Genomic DNA, 22600 nt, shown 5'->3' with positions numbered 1-22600 from the left:
GAGTACACTGCAAGGACTGTTGGTTGCTTTAAGAAATTTAGACTACGAAGGTTCTCGAAACAAATTGCATGGGCTTGCCTTCACTATAGGAAATGTTGTGTATGCCGACATTTACCTACCGACATTAGGTAGAAGCATCAGTAATTTTGGCTCCAGTGCCAAAATCTACCGATGCTTCTAAATAGTGTCGGCAAGTATATAATTACGAGGACGTTTATTAGCATTGTCGGAGGCTAAATAGGAAAAGAAGGGAAGGGATTTGTAATACCCCAGAAAAGAAAAAAAAAGGGGGGGGGGAGGATGGATGGGCCGGCCCGAAAAGATCGGGCCCATCCATCTATTACGATCGTGCCCTAGGCACGATCGTGGAGGAGGAACATAGCGGGGGCGGCGGCATGAGAGGAGGCTGGTCGTCGGGGGAGCTTGACTGCCGGAGAAGAGGGCGATCGTGGGGGAAGGCGGTGGATTTCGCAAGCCGGCGGGTCAAGGAGGAGGATCCCCACCAAACGCACGAAAAGGCCTCGGATCCGTGGGTTTACTCACGGATTTCTCCATCGATTTCTCGCTGGAAGGGCCGCCGGAACATCCCGCCGGACCGAGGTAAGCCCTTGTGCTTCATTGATTGGTTTTTGGGTAGTGTTGGTGAAGTTTTGGCCGGTGAAGCTGTCGGAGAGGGATCCGAAACAGGGTACCCCTGTTTCGGCCCCTTTCTTTCGGATTTCGCCGCCGCCGGCCGCCGGTTGGCCGGGATCCATGGCGTTGGGGGTTGGTCGGGTTTGTGTGAGGATCGGAGAGGGTTTCTAGGCTTTGTATGTGATGGGGGATGGTGGATCCGAGGTCCCCTTCCTCATGATCCCATCCTCCCCTCCTCTTCCTCTCGTCGGTTGGCCACCGGCGGCGACGACGGCGGTCGGGGGGGGGGGGGGGGCTGCTTGGGTTGCCTTCGGGTGGGGGGGGGGAGAGGCTGAGCCACCATGAGGAGAGCCTTCGGCTGATGAAGGGAGAAGAAGAGGGGAGGACTTCGGTTGACAATGGAGGAAGGGGGAGGGGGCAGTGTTGGTTTGGGGGAAGAAGAAGGAAAAGGAGAAGAAAATTCTTCTTCTCTCCCTCTCTTGGTCGGCCACCATCGCCGGTGATAGCAACAGTGGCGGCCGGCGACGGTCTGACCAGTGGTGGCCGAGGGTTGGGCAGGTGGTGGCTGTTGCCCTTGGACCAAAGAAAATGAAGGAGGGGAGGTGTACTCCCAACCATGAAGAGAGAGGGATCTTTCCTTCTTTTGGTCCTTTCATCGGGACCGGCCATCGTCGCCGGCGTGGCTGCGGCCACGGCTGGCGACGACATAGGCCGGTGGTACGAGGGTGGGAGTCGGGCCACCCCGACTGTCCCGAGATCTGGAGGGATTGAGATATTTGGAAACTTGGTGATGGACCCCATAGCAAAAGTGAATTATAGTTTAGAATATTTTAATATTAAATGATTTAGTTTGTGATTTGTAATTGATGTTGTAGGGGAGGAGTCAGCGGTGCCAGGAGATTTTGATCAGGGGACTCAGCACCCCAGCACGTAGGATTTGATTCGGATCCGTGTTTGAGTCAGTCTACAAATTTCTGTAAGAATCCCTACATCTGAGCACTTTTATTTATGCATATATTGGATTTATCGTTGGATATATTTTATCAGTATGTTGCTATTTGTTTTTGAGCTTGTATGACACTATGAGGTGTGCATTTTGTTTATTATGAAAGTATTGGAATAATTAAATTAGGAAGGAATAACATATTTTTGAGAAATTATGAAAATATGTGACGTGATTGAAATGTGATTAAACATGTAAAACTAGACATGTAAAATGGGTTGGACTAATCTTGTCATGAGATAGCCTCTACGAGCTTATACGTAGGATAGCCTCTACGAGCTTATGCGTAGGATAGCTGCCACGAGCTAATACGTGGGATAGCCTCTACGAGCTTATGCATAGGATAGCCTCCACGGGCTTACGCGTGGGTCATGAACTTGGTTAGTCCAAAGCCAGAAGTGAAAAGTCTGAAAACTTGGGAATTAGAGTAATATGGGAATTGATCACATAATGTGAAAAAGGATTTATGTGTGTGAAATGGTTATATATACTTGTTGTTTCTTGAGCTTTTGAAATGATGAAATGACATTTATTTGTTACTTTGATGATTTTATCATTATTACTGTGTGTGGCTGTTGGAATTCTTACTGGGCTGGAAAAGCTCATACTACTCTTACTTTCTTTTTTCAGAGGCACTGGATTTGTAGAGTCCATCGGGTGGGACGAGAAATAAGATCAGCATGGAGTCTGACTGCTAGATAGATAGAAGCAGCTTATCTTTTATTGATGAACATTTGAAAATCTTGTAATTGAACCGATTGTTTATTTGGACATGTCGGATTTGTCAATTTGAATTTATTAATTAGCTGTGGATTTATTGAATTGTTGTTTATCTTAGGCCTTGCATGATCTTTAGGGCGCTACTCTAGGGCTCATGCGGCCGGTCACGTACCGGACCCGGGTGATGGGTTCGGGGCGTGACAGGATTAGACGATGCTTAGAAGTGTCGTTGGATTCCAAATGAATCAGGGCCAAGGATGACACTTATAAACATCGTCGGAGTCCTGGACTTCACAAGGCAGCGCCTAAGATGATGCTTATAAGCTTCGTTGGAGGCTTAGACCTAAGACGATGCTTATAAGCGTCGTCGGAGGCTAACTCCCACATCACCAAAACCCCAGTGCCCGACCGGCACCAGCCATCATTTTCCACCGACCCTAGCCCTCTTTTCCTCCTCTCCGAGACCGATCGACTGACCCCAACCCTAGATTGAGCTCCGTCTCCGTCCGACTTATATTTCTCCTCCTCCCTCCTCTTCGGCACCAACCAACCAACCCCAACCTCCGATCGAGCTCCACCTCCGCCCAAGGTTTCTTTCTTCTCCTCTCTCCACTCTGACGCCTCTTCTCCTTAATCATTTGTATGCTTTGGATACAATTTGCAAATATTTTTTTAGGGTTGTTGGATTCCGTATTGGTTGGATCAACCAGCTGGGCCGTGGTGTGCACATGCCTAGTTCTGGGCACATCTCCCTGATTCCTTGTATTATCTAATTCCATAATTATTTTAAATTTATTATATGCAATTATTAGTTATTTTTAGGAAATGGTATCCAATGGTTACATTGTTCTAATGATCGTGGCTCCCAATCTCACCGCTTACAATTAAAAAAAAATGAAGAGAGAAAAGAGTATAATAAGATATGATAGCAATCAGGTGGTAATGCAAAAAAAACAAAATTTACATTTAGATAAACCTGATTAATAATACTGCAATTAGGATGCGCCAACAGGTAAATGGTTCCAGGGGAAAAAGGAAAACTAAAAGAAACAAGGATTCTGAGTGTGTGAAACATTTTGTTTCTGCTACATTGCTATCCAATTTATCCACTATGAGTGCATGATGTCAAATTTTATATTATGGAGTGTTGTACGAAGATAGACTACTAAAAGGGCTTTTTCTTTTTTTGCTAAAGCGGGTAGATCATATCTGACGAGTACATATGCACCCAATAAAGTCAGAAAACAAAATGCCTCAGAGTGCCCAGGGCAACTCTCCATCTCTAGCCCACAAGGTGCTATCGGAATGACTAGCCACATAAGCGGCCACCTAATCCGTAGTCCCGTTGGCATCTCGAAAAATGTGCTTGGCTTGGAATGCCCCTCCATCCCTCAACATTTTTCAGATATCTCGGAGCAATGGGTGGTCGCAGCCGTTACCTCTTGGAGGCCTCTGGATCCACCTGATGACTGTGGCCGGGTCATCCTCTGGGATAATAGAGCTGGCTTGTAAATCACGCCGAGCATGACAAAGGCCTGCCCAAGCAGCCCTCAGTTTCACACCAAGAACCGAGATGTCGAATAGCTGACAGCAACCTGCAGTGACCACCCTGGCATACGGGTCCCAAATAACAAAACCCGCGCCACCCCTCGCACCTCCATCCAAGACTGACCCATCGAAGTTAACCTTGAGAAAACTTGGGGGTAGGGGCTCCCAGGTGAAAAACACCATGCGGGGTGCTGCCAGAGTAGAATGGAAAACCCAGATGTCCCAAACTACTAAAGTCCCTTCAATGGGTGTGATGTGACTGATTTTCGCCGCTTGCGCCCGGACGCTCTCCACCACGAGCCTCGGCGACATACTGTGTTCGCCGAAGATTCGAGCATTCCTTGCCAGCCAAATCTGGTAGGCTGTGCAGGTCACTCTCTAACCGCCTTCTGGCGGAGCAGTGAAGACTTTGACCATCGACGTATAGCCTGTAGGAACAGATCCCTCTAGCCACACACCTCTCGTGGGTTCTCAACCAACCACCACGTCACCCTCTCCCACGCACACTGAAACATCACATGGTCCACCATCTCATCTTGGCCTGTTAACTAGCCGAGCTGCTCGAGCTCAGCTCGGGCTCGGCCGGTAAAATTTCGGCTCGAGCTCGGCTCGTTAGTAAAATGAACTCGAGCCTGAGCCCAAAATGAGGCCCGTTTAAACTCAAGCTCGAGCCCAAGCAACTCACGAGCCCATTTGGGCTCATCCTTTTTGAGTCTCTCCTAAATAGTGTATACTTGGACTATCGTCGGCTTCCTCTGGGCTCGTATACCAATTTAACTCTATAAGCAGTATCTGCTTCAAAGGAAATGCCTTTTTCTCCTCCCCCACCACGTCCACCTCCCTTCCACTGCCGTCCACCTCCTTGGCGTACGCCGAGCCCGAGCGTAGGTAGCTGGTGTCCGACGCCTTTTCGGAGGTGTCCTCCTCGGGAGTCCTCTCTTAGTCTACGAGCCGACGCCTTGTGGGCTTATCGTCAGAGCTGCCGCCAGTGTCCTCGCGGGAGTTGGAGCCGGAGTTGGAGTAGGAGGCGGACTCGATGAAGGAGACACGATTGAAGGACGATAGAACGAAGCAGGAGTGGCGGACGCTGCCGACGATGACACCCTACGAGTGGGCGAGGCTCACCGCCTCGACGATCTGCTAGAAGATGTGGAGGCTCTCGAGGAGGTCCACCGGCCGCCCCGGCCAGTCCATCCACTCCCTCAGGCTCGCCTCCCCACGCTCCTCTTCCTCCTCCTCCATCGCCGCCGCATATGCCACTGCCACGCCGGCCAGCTGAAAGCTCCCATCCTCGGTGCAGGACAGAAGGCAGCCCATCTCCTCCTCCTCATCTCCCTCTTCCATCGACTTGCCTCTCTAGCCAGCCGCCGCCGCTGCCGCTACCGCCGGGCCCAAGCTGTCGCTTGAGGCAACACAGTCGTCTCTTCTCACTTTGTTGCCTTTAGAATAGAGGGGTTATGGTTGCCAAAAAAAATGAAGAGGTTATGTGGCCCGAGCTCGGGCTCGGGCTTGAGCTCATAATTGAAATGAGCTATACGAGCTCGAGCCCTAGCTCGAGCCCAAAACAGAGCTCGGTACCGAGCCCAAGCCCAAGCCCGAGCCTCCCAGACTCAGCTCGGCTTGTTAACATGCCTAATCTCATCCACACTGCACTCCCCACACTCCGAGGGAATCCTCAGCGCTCGTACATTGAGTATTGCTCTCGTCGGAAGACGATCCCAAACCACCTTCCATAGGAACAGTGCAACCTTCGGGTGGAGTCCCAAGCGCCAGATCCAGGCATAGTCTGGCCCCGGCTCATACTCTTGCCAAAGGATACGGGAAAGATCTCCCACCTTGAGAGTGGAGCAGTAGAGAGGTGTCCATATATGTATGATTTTGGCATATGATAAAAAATAAATTTTGATAACATAAATTAATTTTGCACTTCATATCTGAGGCTTATGTTATAGAGTGCAGGCAATCTAGCTACCTGTTAATTCGTTTAACTAGCATGATTGTTATTTAGCATGTGGTGATTTGATCCATCTGTCATGGATGCTGTGAATTTTTACAAATTATCTTTTCTTTTCATGCCATTTCGATAGAAAAATCTCATGATATTATTGAGTAGAGGATGTTTGACTGATCACCATGAATCATCATGGTGATCAGTAAAACTATATAAATGATAGAGACATGTCATGATTATCCAAATAGTTAAAAGGCTAAGTTGAACAAGCACCAAGAAAAAATAAAAAAACCTATGCATGACTTGGCATCAACTAATTTTGCAATTCAGCAAGCAATAAACAATCACATACTCCATAATTACATGCATGATACAAAGGAAATATTTCAGAATAATGATAAGCTGTGTTAAGTGAATGTATTATTCTATTTAATTTCAAATAATTTTTATGCCATCCTTCTTCATATCCTAATTTTGTTTATCTTTTAGATAAGTTGCAGTTCAATCAGCATTCTAATAGAATGGAAAAAAGTTGGACAAATAAGTCGAGATTCAGTGCCGAATATGTGGATGGAGTTCAGAATTTCATTAAATTTGCTTTTGAGAAATTTAATATGAACGAAAAGATTTTATGTCCATATCAACAAATGTCTAAATAATTCTTCTCTCGCTCCAAAAATTGTTGAAGAATATTTGGTGTGAAATGATTTTCTAAAGAATTATACTGAATGGGTATTGCATGGAGAGTCCATATTGTTGTCTCTATGTAACCAACCCTCCTATATAGAACATACCTCTAGTTTTAGATCTAGTAACATAGAACGAAATCCTATAGGGGAAGATGATATAGAGGCTTACTCAGAGATGTTCTTGGACATAGTATTAAAAATTTAACAGATTTTAGTGGAGGACAAAAAACATCTATAATAGGTGATGAGCATACAGTTACTGATTTTATGCGTGTTGAGAAACCTATATATTCAGATGAAGACATAGCTCAGTATCATAACTTGGTGCAAGATTGTGATCAAGAATTATATCTGAGTTGTAAGAATTTTAAAAAGATTTCTTTTCTTGTGCATTTATTTCATTTGAAATATTTAAATGGGTGGTCTAGCAAGTCTTTTACTATACTTCTTCAATTATTAAAGTATGCATTTTCGGAAGATGTTAATTTGCCATCATCTTCTTATGAAGCCAAAAAACTAGTAAAAGAGTTGGATCTTCGATACGAGAAGATACACAGTTGTCCAAATGACTATATTTTATATCGTGCTGAAAATATTAACCAAGAGTTATACCGAATATGTGGATCTTCACGATAAAAAAATATAAAGAAGACGAGCATGATTTATTGAATGAAGTGGATGCTACATAGACTTAAAAAAAAGGGGCTAAAATTTTGAAGTATTTTTCTCTCATACCTAGATTGAAAAGAATGTTTGCATCATCGAAGACGGCTTCCTCGATAAGACGTATGATGAAGGTTGTACAAAGGATAAAATGTTAAGACACCCAGCGGATAGTTTAGAATAGAAAGCATTTGATGATGCGCATCACGAATTTACTTCTGATTTTTGCAGTGTTAGGGTAGGTTTAGCTACTGACAGGTTTAATCTATTCCGAATGATGAGTTCTACATATAGCACTTGGTTGGTTATTTTGATTCCATATAATTTGCCACCATGGACGTATATGAAACAGTCTTCACTCATTCTGTCAATGGTTATTCCAGATAATAAGGGCATAAGTAATGATATTGATATTTTTCTGCAGCCTTTAATAGAGGAATTGAAGCAGTTATGGGAGGGTATAGATGCATTTGATACTTCGCTGGCCAAACATTCAAATTGCGTGCAGTTTTTATCTGGACTATCAATGATTTTCCTGCATATATTAACTTATCTGGTTGGAGCATGTCCTTCTTGTGGAGATTCAACCCATTCGTATTGGTTAGAAGCAAACTATCTATTTCGATTTCAGAATGATCTGTTTGATGGTACCATAGAGTTGCGTCTGCCACTATTCCACCAACTGGAACTGAAGTTCTTAGACAAATGCATGGTACCAATTATATACTCGGTAAGGTCTCCAAATATTCAAAGAAGAGGGGAAGAGAGAATGTTGGCAGCTCAATGAATGAAGGATTAGTAGCAGAGGTTTTTGAGAATGTTGACAATTTCTTCAAGAATGATGACAATGTATATGGATAGAAAAATGATGATGACACAATGGCAACATCTACACAGAAATAGTTATGAAAAAAAGGAGCATTTTTTTTGATTTACCTTCTTAGGAGTATAACCTTCTTTGACATAATCTTAATGTGATGCATATAGAGAAAAATATTTGTGATAACTTGATTGAAACATTGTTAAATCTTGATGGAAAGACGAAAAATAACTTGAAAGCACGTCTTGATTTGAAAGACATGGGTATAAGACAAGAGCTTTATCCGAAGGAGCTTGCCAATGATAGATTTTTTATATCTTCGGCATGTTACACAATGTTTACTCAAGAGAAAGATCTTTCTCTAATGGTTCTGAAAAATATTGAGGTTTTAGATGGGTATGGATCGATTATTCGATGATGTGCAAACCTTAAAGAGCGAAAACTTTCAAATCTTAAAAGTCACGATGGTTATATTTTGATGCAAAATATCTTTCTATTAGCTTTAAGATTGTCAATGCCGAAATAAGTTCTTGCAATTATTTCTCAATTTTTTTGCAGTGCTTGATGGGTATACATACTTTAGGAACAGATTTGTCCCACTTCTGATTGAACAAAGGGTGGCCCCGCCAGCCAACAAAATTAGTGTTTTTCATTTGCCATACAGCTCGTCAAAACTTATACAGTTGTGCTAGGAAAAAAAGAGAGAGAGACTTGGCGGATCTCAAGGTGGCTAGATTGCATCTCAAAGTATTTTTTTGGCATTCTAAGTTGTTGCAAACCACTGTATCAGGTTCACATCACATGACATATGGAGTCGGAAATCGAGCAGTGCAGCTTGCTTACTATTTTAACAAATAAGCCACCCAGGGCAGAAGATTCAAAGGATGCCGCACGACTCAAATTGAAAGGGACATTTGAGAAAGTGTTAAACTAATTTGAAATTGGGGAACTTGAACATGAATGAATATTAACCTATGGTTTCTGACTGCCATGTTATGACAAATCTTTGTCTAAAGTTAGTTAATTAGCATTTAGCCCTTGTTATGTATAACAAGAAGGGCCATGGTTCCATTTCCTTGGGTTTTTCATCTTCTTTCACATCAAGCAGACTGGGTTGCCTACTTTGCGATCGCAGCACACTATTTAGGAGAATTTTTGTAGGAGGGTTTTGATTCCATTTCTTTCCCTCTCTGTCGTCTTCTTCGCTGTATCGAAAAAAAAAACAAACAAATAGCAGCAGGCGCAGTTTTGGCTTAAAGATACCGGAACTCTTACTCTCTCTCTATCACGCCCCAAATCCGGATCATGACACGGCCGTGCTATTGCAATCTTATGCATACAATAACACGAAGCCACTTAAAATTTCATAACAAAAATAAATAGTTTCATTTACTAATGTCATAACATTATTCATGAAGTTGGAACAGTACATAGCTTCTAAAATTTGATTATTACATAACATTTTCAGTTACCCCAATCCTGAATAACACCAAGCTCCCTGCTTCTACTAGTCTTATTCATCTGTAGAAAAAATAGATGAAAAGATATGAGCTACACAGCTCAGTAAGTAACCAAGTACTATCTTATTGGATCAAGTATAATTATGCCAATGCAGTGATTAAAAAGCCAACAGTTGTAGCAAAATAAAGCATTTTATAGATGATATACACAAATCAGGTCATAAAACAATGCATGTTCCATCCATGAGAGTTCATAATCATGATAATGCAAGTCATATAGAAATATTGCCATTTATCCATACTTTATAAAACATACTCTCAGACGGATGTGCTGCTATGGTCACTATATTCCTGTGACAGGGCCTGTTAATCTTAGTCAACTAATTCTATTATTCGTTACCAACTTTAACCCATTGGCAGAGGGCCTGTTATTCTTTGGATGCTAGCTCCAGGGTGTCGACTGGCCTCTATTTCTAAAAGCGGTCATAGCTATCTGAGAGTTCATAAATCATATTCTTTTTTTTCATAAATCATAATCATCATAAATAGGTTGGAAAATAAAAAATGGCAGGATATAATTTAAAATGCATAAACATGCCTCAAATATCATTTTTCATGCAGTGTAACATAATCATAATTTCATAACTCATACACCATCAAATATTCATGAAGGATGCTCTTTAATCAAATTCATGAATCACATGCAACCATATACTTGATCCTAATTTTGAGAAAAATATATCATAACCAATACATTTTCATAATTATAAATAAACAGTAATTTAAAAAACTTTAAGATCAGTACCAAAGTTACTTATCGCAATTTGCTTTCTAATTTCTTACGTCCGGATGATGAATTCTTGATCACCTAAATTATCACATAGGGGTCACATTATTCCCTATTTATTTCATAATTTTTTAATTTATCATAACATAAATTTACTTGCTTGGATCTTAAGTCCAATTTACCCAATTTGGAGCCCTTGGGCTTGGTTTAGAACCAGATTGGGTTCATGCAGGTCAATTAGGTCTTTAATTAAAGGATTGGGCCCAGTTCTTGATTGGATCTAGCCCCTTTCAGGCCAATTTGGTCTTCTACTGATTAGGTTATTATGCTCAATTTCAAGTCCAATTAGATTTAATTTTGGTCCAGGGTCAATGTAGCTCATTTGGGCTTGAGTCAGGGTCAGCCTGAAGTCAATTTGGTCAATTTAGTTGAACTGGGGTTCAATTGGGTTTGATTCATATTCAATTAGGTCTGCTGAGACTAACTCAGCTTAATTGGGTCAGACCAACTCAATTGGGCTTAATTTGGTTTGGATTTAACCCAATTTACAGTTTGGATTCATTCGGACTTAGCCCAATCTGATTAGGCTCGGGTTTAGTCAAATTTGGCTAAACCTATTTTTCTTTTCCTTTATTTGGGCCTAACAAGTTCGGACCCGAACCCGGATTGGACCCGTTAGGTTGGACCCATTAAGGGTCTCTCTTTTATTTTTTTCCTTCTTCTTCCTTCCCAAAGGTTCTTCTCCCATTCTTTCTTCTTTCTTTTTCTTCTCCTCCTCTTCTCTTCTTCTGACTTCTCCTTCCCCTTTTCTTCTCATTTCTTCTTCCATGGAGGGAGGAGGGCGAGCTCGGGAGGCTTGGGAGGAACGAGCAGCGGTCGATGGCGCCCACGGCCGAACCTGCGGCCGTGCCCGTGGCCATGTCTATGGTCGTGCTCGAGGGCGCATCGGTGGCCTGCGGCCGCCTCGGCATCTCGCAGCTGGCAACCCACGGCCTGTGACCTGCGGCCAAGGCCGGCACCCGCGATTGCGGCTGCGGATCACCCACTGGTAAGTTTTTTTTCTTTCTTTCTTATCTCCTTGATGACCCAAAGATTGATTTTGATGATCACAAAACCTTGAAGTATAAATACTAATGTTTATGTTGCAAGGAGAAAGATATTTATTTTGCAAGGAACATAGCAAGTTGGAAGAAGGCCTCCAAAGCTCTCAAGTTGGAAGAAAGCTACAATTTATTGGCCCAAGCTTAAAGTTCAAAGGATTCAATTTGGAAGAGTAAAATCAAAGGAAAAATTCAAAAGAATAGTCTTCGAGTCGACTCCTGAGGATTTCGAGTCGACTCCAATGTTTACCGAGTCGACTCCGGAGAAGTTTGAGTCGACTCCTAGGAGTCACAGGCAGAAAAGTCAGAGAGCAGTTTTCGGGTCTGAGATTCGAGTCGACTCCAGTGGAACGCGAGTCGACTCCGATGGTTGGTAGGTCGACTCCAAAGAAAGCAAGAGTCGACTCTCAGCGGAACACAAGGAAAAAGTCAGAGAGCATTTTTGGGACTCTGAGATTCGAGTCGACTCCCGCATTGCACGAGTCGACTCCGAGACTCCGCGACCATCAACAGACAGAAAACCAAGTTACTGCCTCTGATATTCGAGTCGACTCCCAGACAGCTCGAGTCGACTCCAAGACAGCTTCACATCAAAAAGGCAGAAGACCAAGTTTCGCAAACTGAGAGCCAAGTCGACTCCAAGGAAGTTCGAGTCGACTCCAAGACTGGACGAGCCAAAAGACAGAGGATCGGAAGTTCGGGCTCTGAGATTCGAGTCGACTCCCAGGACAGTCGAGTCGACTCGAGAGGACAAAATTCAAAATTGGATCCACGGACTTCAGTGGATGAGCCGACTCCGAAATTGCCAAGTCAGCTCCAGAAGTTGGCGAGTCGACTCCGGGTTAAGACGAGTCGACTCCCAGTCGAGGATGCACCATAATTCAAATTTGGAACAGTGGCCGAGTCGTCTCCAGTAAAGCACGAGTCGACTCCTGCAACAGGCGAGTCGACTCCTGATCGCGCGAGTCGACTCCGATCCCAACGGTAATATTGTCAGGAAGTGCAGACTGTGTCCAACGGCTCTATTTTTATCTCTAACGGCTAGATTCTTATTTCCACGCCATCAAAAGCTATAAAAACAAGAGGAGAGCTAGGGGAGAAGTCATGGAAGTGGGAGAGATCATCTAGGAAAAAGATCTCAAAGAGATTACAAAGGAAATCTCCCATAAGCACAAAAAGGGCCATCCAAAACGAAATAGAGAGAAGAAGAGCATCCAAGTGAATCCGTAAGCTTCCTCTCCATCCGTGTGCTGCCTCGGGGATCCTCTACTTCATGACAAATCAGAGGAGGATCAAGTAAAGAAGAAGCCGAGCTCCTCCATCTTCAAAACTCGTTTGAGGGCTTCTCTTTACTCTATTTGTTTACATTGTTATATTTCCTTGTTTAAGAAGCTTTGATTGGTTTTTATTCTTTGTTTTAATATCTTGTAACTTGATTCAATCAAGGGATTGAATCAAGGGGTTAAAGGTTTGTTGGTGAGCCAAAGGGAAAACCAACGGTGTAAGGTTTGTTGGTGAGCCAAAAGGAAAACCAACGGGGTTTAGGTTTGTTGGTGAGCCGAGTGTAAAACCAACGTGTAAGGGTTCGATTGTGATCCCGGGAAAACAATCGGGGGTGGTTCTAGTCGGTGAGCCTGGGAAAACCGACCGAGTTCGTTGTGACCTCGTAAAACAACAAGTTGGGTTGTGAGCTTGTAAAACAACCGGCTGTAATCTGTAGGATTATAGTGAAATTCCCAAGAGGTCTTGGAGAGTGGATGTAGGTGCTGGGATGCACCGAACCACTATATTTTTGTTGTGTTTGTGATGCTCTTTGTTGACTGACCTCCTCACTCACTTACTTAGATATTAAGCTTGCTTAACTCTTCTTCGTGCATCCTTTAGTTGCAAGCATAATCAATTTACTCAATCATTAAATTGAATAGCATACTAGGGCAAAATCAGACTAATCTTTTATTGAACCCACTGCTTAATAGTTGATTAGATTAGAATCATACTCTTGCTAAGGTTAAGCTTCACTAAGCATCCATACAACTTAGCATAATTAATCTAAAAGATTAGAAGTAGTTTAAAAGTTTTTAAAAGACCCAATTCACCCCCCCCCCCCCCCCCCCTCTTGGGTTGTCACCTTGGGCAACAAGTGGTATCAGAGCAGGTGCTCAAGATTAATTATTGATCTCACGATCAAGAGCCAAAGATCATGACAACTCAAATAGATAGTTTTCTAGGAGAGGGACAGTTAATTAATAGGCCTCCACTGTTTAATGGCATAGACTACACATATTGGAAAGCACGCATGCGCATTTTTATTCAATCACAAAACTATTATTTATGGAAAATCATAATAAATGACCTTCATACACTCTCTAAAACTATTAATGAAAAGGACTTAGCACAATTGAATGCTAATGCTATGAACATATTATATTGTGCTATTCATGAAACGAAGTTTAATGAAATTTCTGCATGCTTATCTGCTAAGGAGATCTGGGATACTTTAGAAACTATTTATGATAAATCTCAGATTAGCTCACATGTGCTTCAATTGCGTACTAACAATGAGATTGCAGAATCCTCCACAGTAGCCGAGTCGACTCCCAGTTTGTCCGAGTCGACTCCTAGAGAAGAACAGTCTGAAAGGCAGAGACACAGTCTTGAAGACCCTGTGAACGAGTCGACACCAAGTAGTTCCGAGTCGACTCCCAAGCTAGCCGAGTCGACTCCAATAAGGTCCGAGTCGACTCCGAGGCAAATCAGCTTCCTAAAGACAAGAAAAAAGAGGAAGCAAGAAGAAAGGAAGAAAGAGATAAAAAGGAAGAAAGCCTTGACCAAGAAAGAGTCAAGCCAAAAAATAAAGGTTAGGAGCAACAATGATGATATTAGCTCCAAGAAACTACAAGAGGTAACTAACTTGTGCTTTATGGCACAAGAAGACAAGGTAAAAACTGAATCTACTCTTACATCAAATAATTTTCAAGAAGAATTTTCTTATGATGAATTATTAAATGCTTTTCATGATTTGTATGGTGAATGTAGAAAATTAGCTGTAAAGAATAAAAATCTTAAGAAACTAAATCTGAAAATTTCAAAAGAAAGAAATTCTAATGATGAAATACAAGAGAAACTAAATTCTGAAAATGAAAGCTTAAGGTCATTTTCAGAAGAATTGATTCAGAAAAATCATAGCTTAATTAGAGAAAATCAAAACTTAAGTAAAGAAATTAATCAATTAAAATCTTTTATTAACAAATTCACCGTAAGCTCTGAACGATTGAAAATGATGTTTGAAAGCCAATATGTTGCTTATGATAAATCAAAACTTGGCTTGACTTCTTTACTTAATAATAAATCTCTAGAGAAAAAGGTTATCAATTCACCAAGCAAACCATTAAATAAGATAACATATTTCAAACATGAAAAGAATGGACATAACAACTTTACCTATCGTTCTAACATAATTAAATCAAGTGGTAAAGTTATTAAAATTAAACAAATTTGGGTTCCAAAAGGAACCATATGTCCTAACTCTCAAGGACCCAAGCAAGCTTGGGTACCCAAAATGAAAATATGAGGATGTAGACATAGGTGTGCCAAGATACCCATGGAACAAATAGAACTTTCATACAAATGGGTGTTCTAGACACACGTCAAAAATGAAACTTAAAACATACCTATGAAAAGTAATAACAAAATAATAATAATAATAATAATGAAATCAGTAAACCTTACATTTCATCATTATTTTTGCTTCAGTATTTGATTAAAATATGAATTGCAAGTATTGACCAATTTTGTGATATAGAAAATATTTTTGAAAATATAATCAAATCACTTCATTTTATAGTATACTTTGCTCACTATTGGATAAGTTGCTAAATGATTAATCATTATTAAGATTAATTCTATGAATTCTCTATATGCTTGATTGAGAATTTTTATCCATGGCATTATTGCTTATTGATCATAGATATGATAATGTGTACTTGGTATACTTTTGAATATATGCACTATGAATACCAAGATTAAAGAAACCATCCTTGGCACATAGAATCAACTCATGCTAGTATGTACTTAATCTCAAAAGACCTTGCCATAGGCTTACTTAGATTATCTTTTGAAAGGTCAAAGTTTTTGCGATGCATGTTAACTAAGGAAACAAACAAAAATCAATTTCTAAATCTAAAGATGTTGTTTCCATCACTAAGTTTTCAAAAGCTTACATTAACCTTGTTTTTGGCACTCAAATTGAAATATTTTCTGCATCGGCACAAACTCACAAAAAGCGATCAAACGATAAAGGTTTGCAAACTATGAATCACGGCATAGTTTTGAAAACCAATTTTTTGTGTTAAGTTGTGCACAGAAAATAATATTGAATACAATTATTTCTGCACCAAGAACACTATAAGTAAAATAGGATTAATAGAATCTTTGAAGAATTGAAAAAGGCAATGTTGTATGATAGTCATCTACTTAAATTATTTTTAAAAGCTATCATCAATACTTATCATACATATGACTTCTATTAGATCTATTTTTGATGAAAACTTCTTTTGATCTTCTGAAAAATAGAAAATGAACTATTGCGTATCTCTCATATTTTTCAGTCGTACATGTTATGCTTGATATGTTCTCTTGAAAAGTAATGCCAAATCTAATAAAGATATTTCTATCCTTAGATATCATTCATCAAGCAATGCATATAGAACATTCATGAAAAATTCTAGTTGTAGAAGTATCAATTCATTTTATTCTTTATGAGACTAATGATTTATTAACAAAATACTAAAATCAAATAATATGGTTAATCTTTTACATATACAATTAATGAAGAAAAATTGATTAAATCAAGAAAAGATGAAATAGATCTTGATAAGATTCTTGCATGATTAGAAGTAAAAATCACCATTATCATTTGTTTGCTTTATGAACGTTATATTTTATCAAATGAGTGTGTAGAATGGACTCCTATGTGCTTACTTTATATATGTTAAATAACCACCATATTTGAAAACACTCATTACAAATATGATAAAGCAATATATGATTTGAAACAAGCATCAAAAGCATGATATAAAAGCTTAAGCAACCTTTTTGATAGAAAGTAATAATAATAAATCTATGTATCAAAAGGAAGAATTTGTGACATCATTTTTGGTTCTGCTAATGAAGATTTATATGTAGATTTTTACTAAGCTCATACAAGGTGAGTTTGAAATATGTATGATGAATGAATTAACATCTTCTCTCAAACTCCAAATTAAGACAAACAGGAAAGGGGATCTTCATTGACCAACGTTAGACCACAAGAAAACTCTTATAGAAAATTGGCATGAAGAAGGTATATCTATGACCCCATCTTGTAGAATTTGAAAAGAATGAGCAAAGTAGATATATTGTTTAAAGCTGTATTGAAGCATGATAGAATAATTATTTTATCATACAGCTAGTAGACCAGAATGTATGCTTATTATGCGCCCTTATGCAAGACATCAATCTAACTTTAATGAATCATATTTTATTGATAAACAAATAAATCATAATCTGAATTGTGATAGAAACAACTGTTTAAGATAAGTTGATTAAAACTTAGCTAGCGTGCCTTATTGAATAAAATCTAAACTAAATTAATTTTGAAAATAAGAAATTGATTTGACCTTGATAAATCTACCTATTGCCTCACATGCTTGTCCTTGAACCATCTGATTTAATGAAACTATCTCTTTAGTTCAAGTGATATGTGCTTACTTATATTTAGGGAATCTCTTGAGTAAAGTGACTCAACATGCAACTATTGTTATATCTTATATTGAGTCATCTAGTTAAAAAATATATATGTTGGATGAATGCTTTGTATCTTAAAGAAACTAATAACCTTCCTTCAAGAAAGAAAAATGAGAAATTTCAACTTGAAGGATATCTTCATGTAAGATACACTAAACATTCACATGCAAACAAGAGAGATGACCTTCTTCAGCCAAAAGTTCATACATAAGAAATCTAGTAGGTATTTGACTGAAGAATGCAGAATGAATTGGTAATTCTAGATACTTCTCTCATAAATTCATTGAGCAAAGTCAATAACTTAAATCTTATTATGGCATGATTAAGGTCTTTAATTATTAATTTTTGATATCATGTCTATATATACATATATTGATTGACTTATACTTTTAGAAATTGTTTCATGGTTTGCCCAAACTATAATATATCTTTGCCTATGTCATAATCATGAAATACACAAGTTTATGCATAAAATTTTAATTTAAAATAACTTGTGAGAAGTTATGAATCCTTGAGCACAATGAAAATATTGTTTGCATGATATACATCTATATGATACATAAGATTATTTCATTATTCTGCTCTTTCATGTAAATTACTTGAGAATAATGAAGAGAGAGAGAGATAAAGAAAAGAAAACGGATATTACTCAAGAGATGAAAAATCTAAGCAAAAGCAAGTACTCCAATCTTAAGAAAAAGCAAAACAAGCATAATATATTCGGCATATTTGGAAGTGATAAAATCCATAATTAATTACACTTAAACAGGGAGAGTTTGAAGTGAACATTTTAACCTTTCTATATTGCTCATCATAGGGATGGTGCCAATGGGGAGGCTAGTGGTAGTACCCGGCACTATTTGACCAACTATTCGGTGTAGGGCATATTAGGGACGGCACAAGAGGGAGGCTAGTGGTAGTACCTCGTGCCCCTTCCCAACTCCACCGGATAGGGAGCAAATAGAGTATAGAGCATAAGAAAGTTATAAATGAAAAACAAAGAAAATGAAAGTATAATTAAGTCAAATTTCTTAATCACTTGAAAACACACTTTAAGGATGAAATCATTGCAAGATTATATTTAAATAGGGGGAGTTTATTTGAAAAGTATTGATTTGGATCCTTGACATGCTTGTTCTTAATATTTTAATGCATGATTTAACGCATGAGATGTTTTGCATATGGTATGATGTCTTGATTTATGGGTTCTCAATATTTTGTAATGCTTCATACTTGGACAATTTGATTGAATGATTGAATTGCTACATAACATCTTTTGTTTGATCCTATTGAAAAGAAATAAAATAGATTCATTCACAATCATTGTAGAAAGGAGAAGAGAAGAATATCTCTATTTAGGAAAAATAAATTGATTTTGATCTATCTTTCTACTCGCCTAACTTTGATACATAATGTCCTAATACTTGTTAAAATATCCTTTATTTTGTATCAAAACTCAAAATTAAACACAAAGATTCTGAAAGTGCTTTAATGTTATTGAAATATGTACTTTTCAATCGTAATAATTTAAGATGAGCCACAATGTGAAAGATACATATATCAAATTATGACTTAAAAGGGCTCTATTGAAAATCTTTATGAAATTCAGAATTTGATTTTGTATAAAAGCTTAAACTCCATATGATTACTAAATAAAATGTTAATGTAAGAAAAACAGAATTTATTTTGATTGCTCCGATACGCATCCGAAACATATCATTTCTTATTTTCAAAGTATACTAATATTGGTTCAAATGATGTGTTTTTCGATGATCTTGATTGCAAACAAAAATTTCTAAATATATGATTTTATTTTGATATTAAAAGGATTTATTGTGTCTCATGTATACATTGCTGAAAAACTATGATTAAGAAATTGAGTTCTATAAATATATATACCTCAATGATCATCTATATGTTTTTCTCCCCTACATTATTAAAAAACTTCCATCAATAGAGTGAATGATCTTAAAACTAGAAATATTTCAGCTCACTCAAATGTTTCTAAAAGAAAGAAAATGTAAATGCGGTTGAAAGAAACTAAGCTTCAAATGAATCATTTTCTGATTGATATTTCTATACATTTTCTCTAAGATTAAGAGAAAGCATAACTTGTTCGTAAAGGATTAGAAAGAGTAATTACTACAAATTTTGGAATAATACTAGATTACTCTACATTCTCGATATTACAGGATTTCAGTGTTATTCACGTTTATCACTATAATCTGAAATTCAACAATTTAAAATGATTAAAGAAGAATGCATCTTTTGAGGGGGAGCTTTAGATATTCAGTATCCTATCCCAAAGACACTTTATTTTGATGCATGCTTTGAATTTTATGGCTTGATTTTGATGAACCTCCTTATATTGCAAGACATGCTTTAATTACCTTAAGATGAGTTCTATAAAGGTTGTCTTATCTCAAACCTTGAGTCTTATGAAAATAAGCTGAAACTTATAGAAAATATATTTTTGAGATTGACAATTTTGTTGAACATTATCTTAGGATTCTAAACTCTTAAATGGAATGATCAATTGAGGGGGAGAAAGAAAATTTCAGAAGGAGAGGTCTTATGGAACTTAATTACATGAATCTATAGGAGAGGAAAAGAATACTAAATGAAAAGTGATCCTAATACTCTCCAATATGTATCATCTGAAATTTAAATCTGAAAATCTTTATGATACACCTTGAGGCGTGTTATTTGGTTAGTATATCTTATGCATCACTCATGAACCAAATTACAAATCTTAAGAGCCTCTAATTTAATAAAACAGGGGGAGAACAATGTATTAAATTTTCTTGAGTATCTCTTAGAAAATCTATTTTGAACCTCACTAATGAGTTTTAATTGGCTTGCTCTTTAAAACTTCTATTTTGTGCCAATTCATTATTTTATGTATCAAATTGTGCTTATTTTCTAAAGGAATAAAAGAAAGTCTTTAAAAGAGCTCAAAGATGTATCAAAAATTGCATAAACTCATATTTTGGTATTTGTGCCCCAATGCTCTTATTATCATAAAAGAACTTTGAAGTCATTAAGAATTAATGATCCAACATGATGATATGTTTTTCCAAATATATAAGTTTTGATCTTTTACTCTGAAAATTAATTAAATTGCTCTCATGTTGATAAAATACTTAATAGATTGGGCAAAAGGTCTTAAATGAACAAGCTTTCATACTTAGTGAAGAGAGGTTAGATTTCCACTCATATTTTTCCTTGACTATCATTTGTGGTACTTCTTGAATTAACCTAAGGAAGATTCCACCTACACTTGATTAGAAAACTATCTGTGGTATCAAATTAAAAAACCTCTTGAATTCACATTCGATGTATTCTGCTCTGATCTTTGTACTTAATGTTTCACTATCTTTTTGATGTTGTCAAAAAGGGGGAGAAATATCTAAGTATATGCTATATACTCAGAATGCTTTATTACTTTGAATTGAATACAAATCAGCTTAAAATTTAAATATGTTGATTATGTTAAGCTGATTAAATCTAAAAGCATTATCATGAAGTATGTTTTAAATATACATGTCTTCTACTTCATGCAACTCAGCCATGTATTACTTCTAGAAAACAATATCTTTTATATTGCATATACTCCAAGTTTTGTCATCATCAAAAAGGGGGAGATTGATGACCCAAAGATTGATTTTGATGATCACAAAACCTTGAAGTATAAATACTAATGTTTATGTTGCAAGGAGAAAGATATTTATTTTGCAAGGAACATAGCAAGTTGGAAGAAGGCCTCCAAAGCTCTCAAGTTGGAAGAAAGCTACAATTTATTGGCCCAAGCTTAAAGTTCAAAGGATTCAATTTGGAAGAGTAAAATCAAAGGAAAAATTCAAAAGAATAGTCTTCGAGTCGACTCCTGAGGATTTCGAGTCGACTCCAATGTTTACCGAGTCGACTCCGGAGAAGTTTGAGTCGACTCCTAGGAGTCACAGGCAGAAAAGTCAGAGAGCAGTTTTCGGGTCTGAGATTCGAGTCGACTCCAGTGGAACGCGAGTCGACTCCGATGGTTGGTAGGTCGACTCCAAAGAAAGCAAGAGTCGACTCTCAGCGGAACACAAGGAAAAAGTCAGAGAGCATTTTTGGGACTCTGAGATTCGAGTCGACTCCCGCATTGCACGAGTCGACTCCGAGACTCCGCGACCATCAACAGACAGAAAACCAAGTTACTGCCTCTGAGATTCGAGTCGACTCCCAGACAGCTCGAGTCGACTCCAAGACAGCTTCACATCAAAAAGGCAGAAGACCAAGTTTCGCAAACTGAGAGCCGAGTCGACTCCAAGGAAGTTCGAGTCGACTCCAAGACTGGACGAGCCAAAAGACAGAGGATCGGAAGTTCGGGCTCTGAGATTCGAGTCGACTCCCAGGACAGTCGAGTCGACTCGAGAGGACAAAATTCAAAATTGGATCCACGGACTTCAGTGGATGAGCCGACTCCGAAATTGCCAAGTCAGCTCCAGAGGTTGGCGAGTCGACTCCGGGTTAAGACGAGTCGACTCCCAGTCGAGGATGCACCATAATTCAAATTTGGAACAGTGGCCGAGTCGTCTCCAGTAAAGCACGAGTCGACTCCTGCAACAGGCGAGTCGACTCCTGATCGCGCGAGTCGACTCCGATCCCAACGGTAATATTGTCAGGAAGTGCAGACTGTGTCCAACGGCTCTATTTTTGTCTATAACGGCTAGATTCTTATTTCCACGCCATCAAAAGCTATAAAAACAAGAGGAGAGCTAGGGGAGAAGTCATGGAAGTGGGAGAGATCATCTAGGAAAAAGATCTCAAAGAGATTACAAAGGAAATCTCCCATAAGCACAAAAAGGGCCATCCAAAACGAAATAGAGAGAAGAAGAGCATCCAAGTGAATCCGTAAGCTTCCTCTCCATCCGTGTGCTGCCTCGGGGATCCTCTACTTCATGACAAATCAGAGGAGGATCAAGTAAAGAAGAAGCCGAGCTCCTCCATCTTCAAAACTCGTTTGAGGGCTTCTCTTTACTCTATTTGTTTACATTGTTATATTTCCTTGTTTAAGAAGCTTTGATTGGTTTTTATTCTTTGTTTTAATATCTTGTAACTTGATTCAATCAAGGGATTGAATCAAGGGGTTAAAGGTTTGTTAGTGAGCCAAAGGAAAAACCAACGGTGTAAGGTTTGTTGGTGAGCCAAAGGGAAAACCAACGGGGTTTAGGTTTGTTGGTGAGCCGAGGGTAAAACCAACGTGTAAGGGTTCGATTGTGATCCCGGAAAAACAATCGGGGGTGGTTCTAGTCGGTGAGCCTGGAAAAACCGACCGAGTTCGTTGTGACCTCGTAAAACAACAAGTTGGGTTGTGAGCTTGTAAAACAACCGGCTGTAATCTGTAGGATTATAGTGAAATTCCCAAGAGGTCTTGGGGAGTGGATGTAGGTGCTGGGATGC

Source organism: Phoenix dactylifera, chromosome 1 (assembly GCF_051530095.1).
Source record: "Phoenix dactylifera cultivar Ajwa chromosome 1, Ajwa_hap1_PhDact_Kaust_v1.1, whole genome shotgun sequence".
NCBI classification, from domain to species: Eukaryota; Viridiplantae; Streptophyta; class Magnoliopsida; order Arecales; family Arecaceae; genus Phoenix; species Phoenix dactylifera.
Note: the sequence above shows the minus strand (reverse complement) of the source record.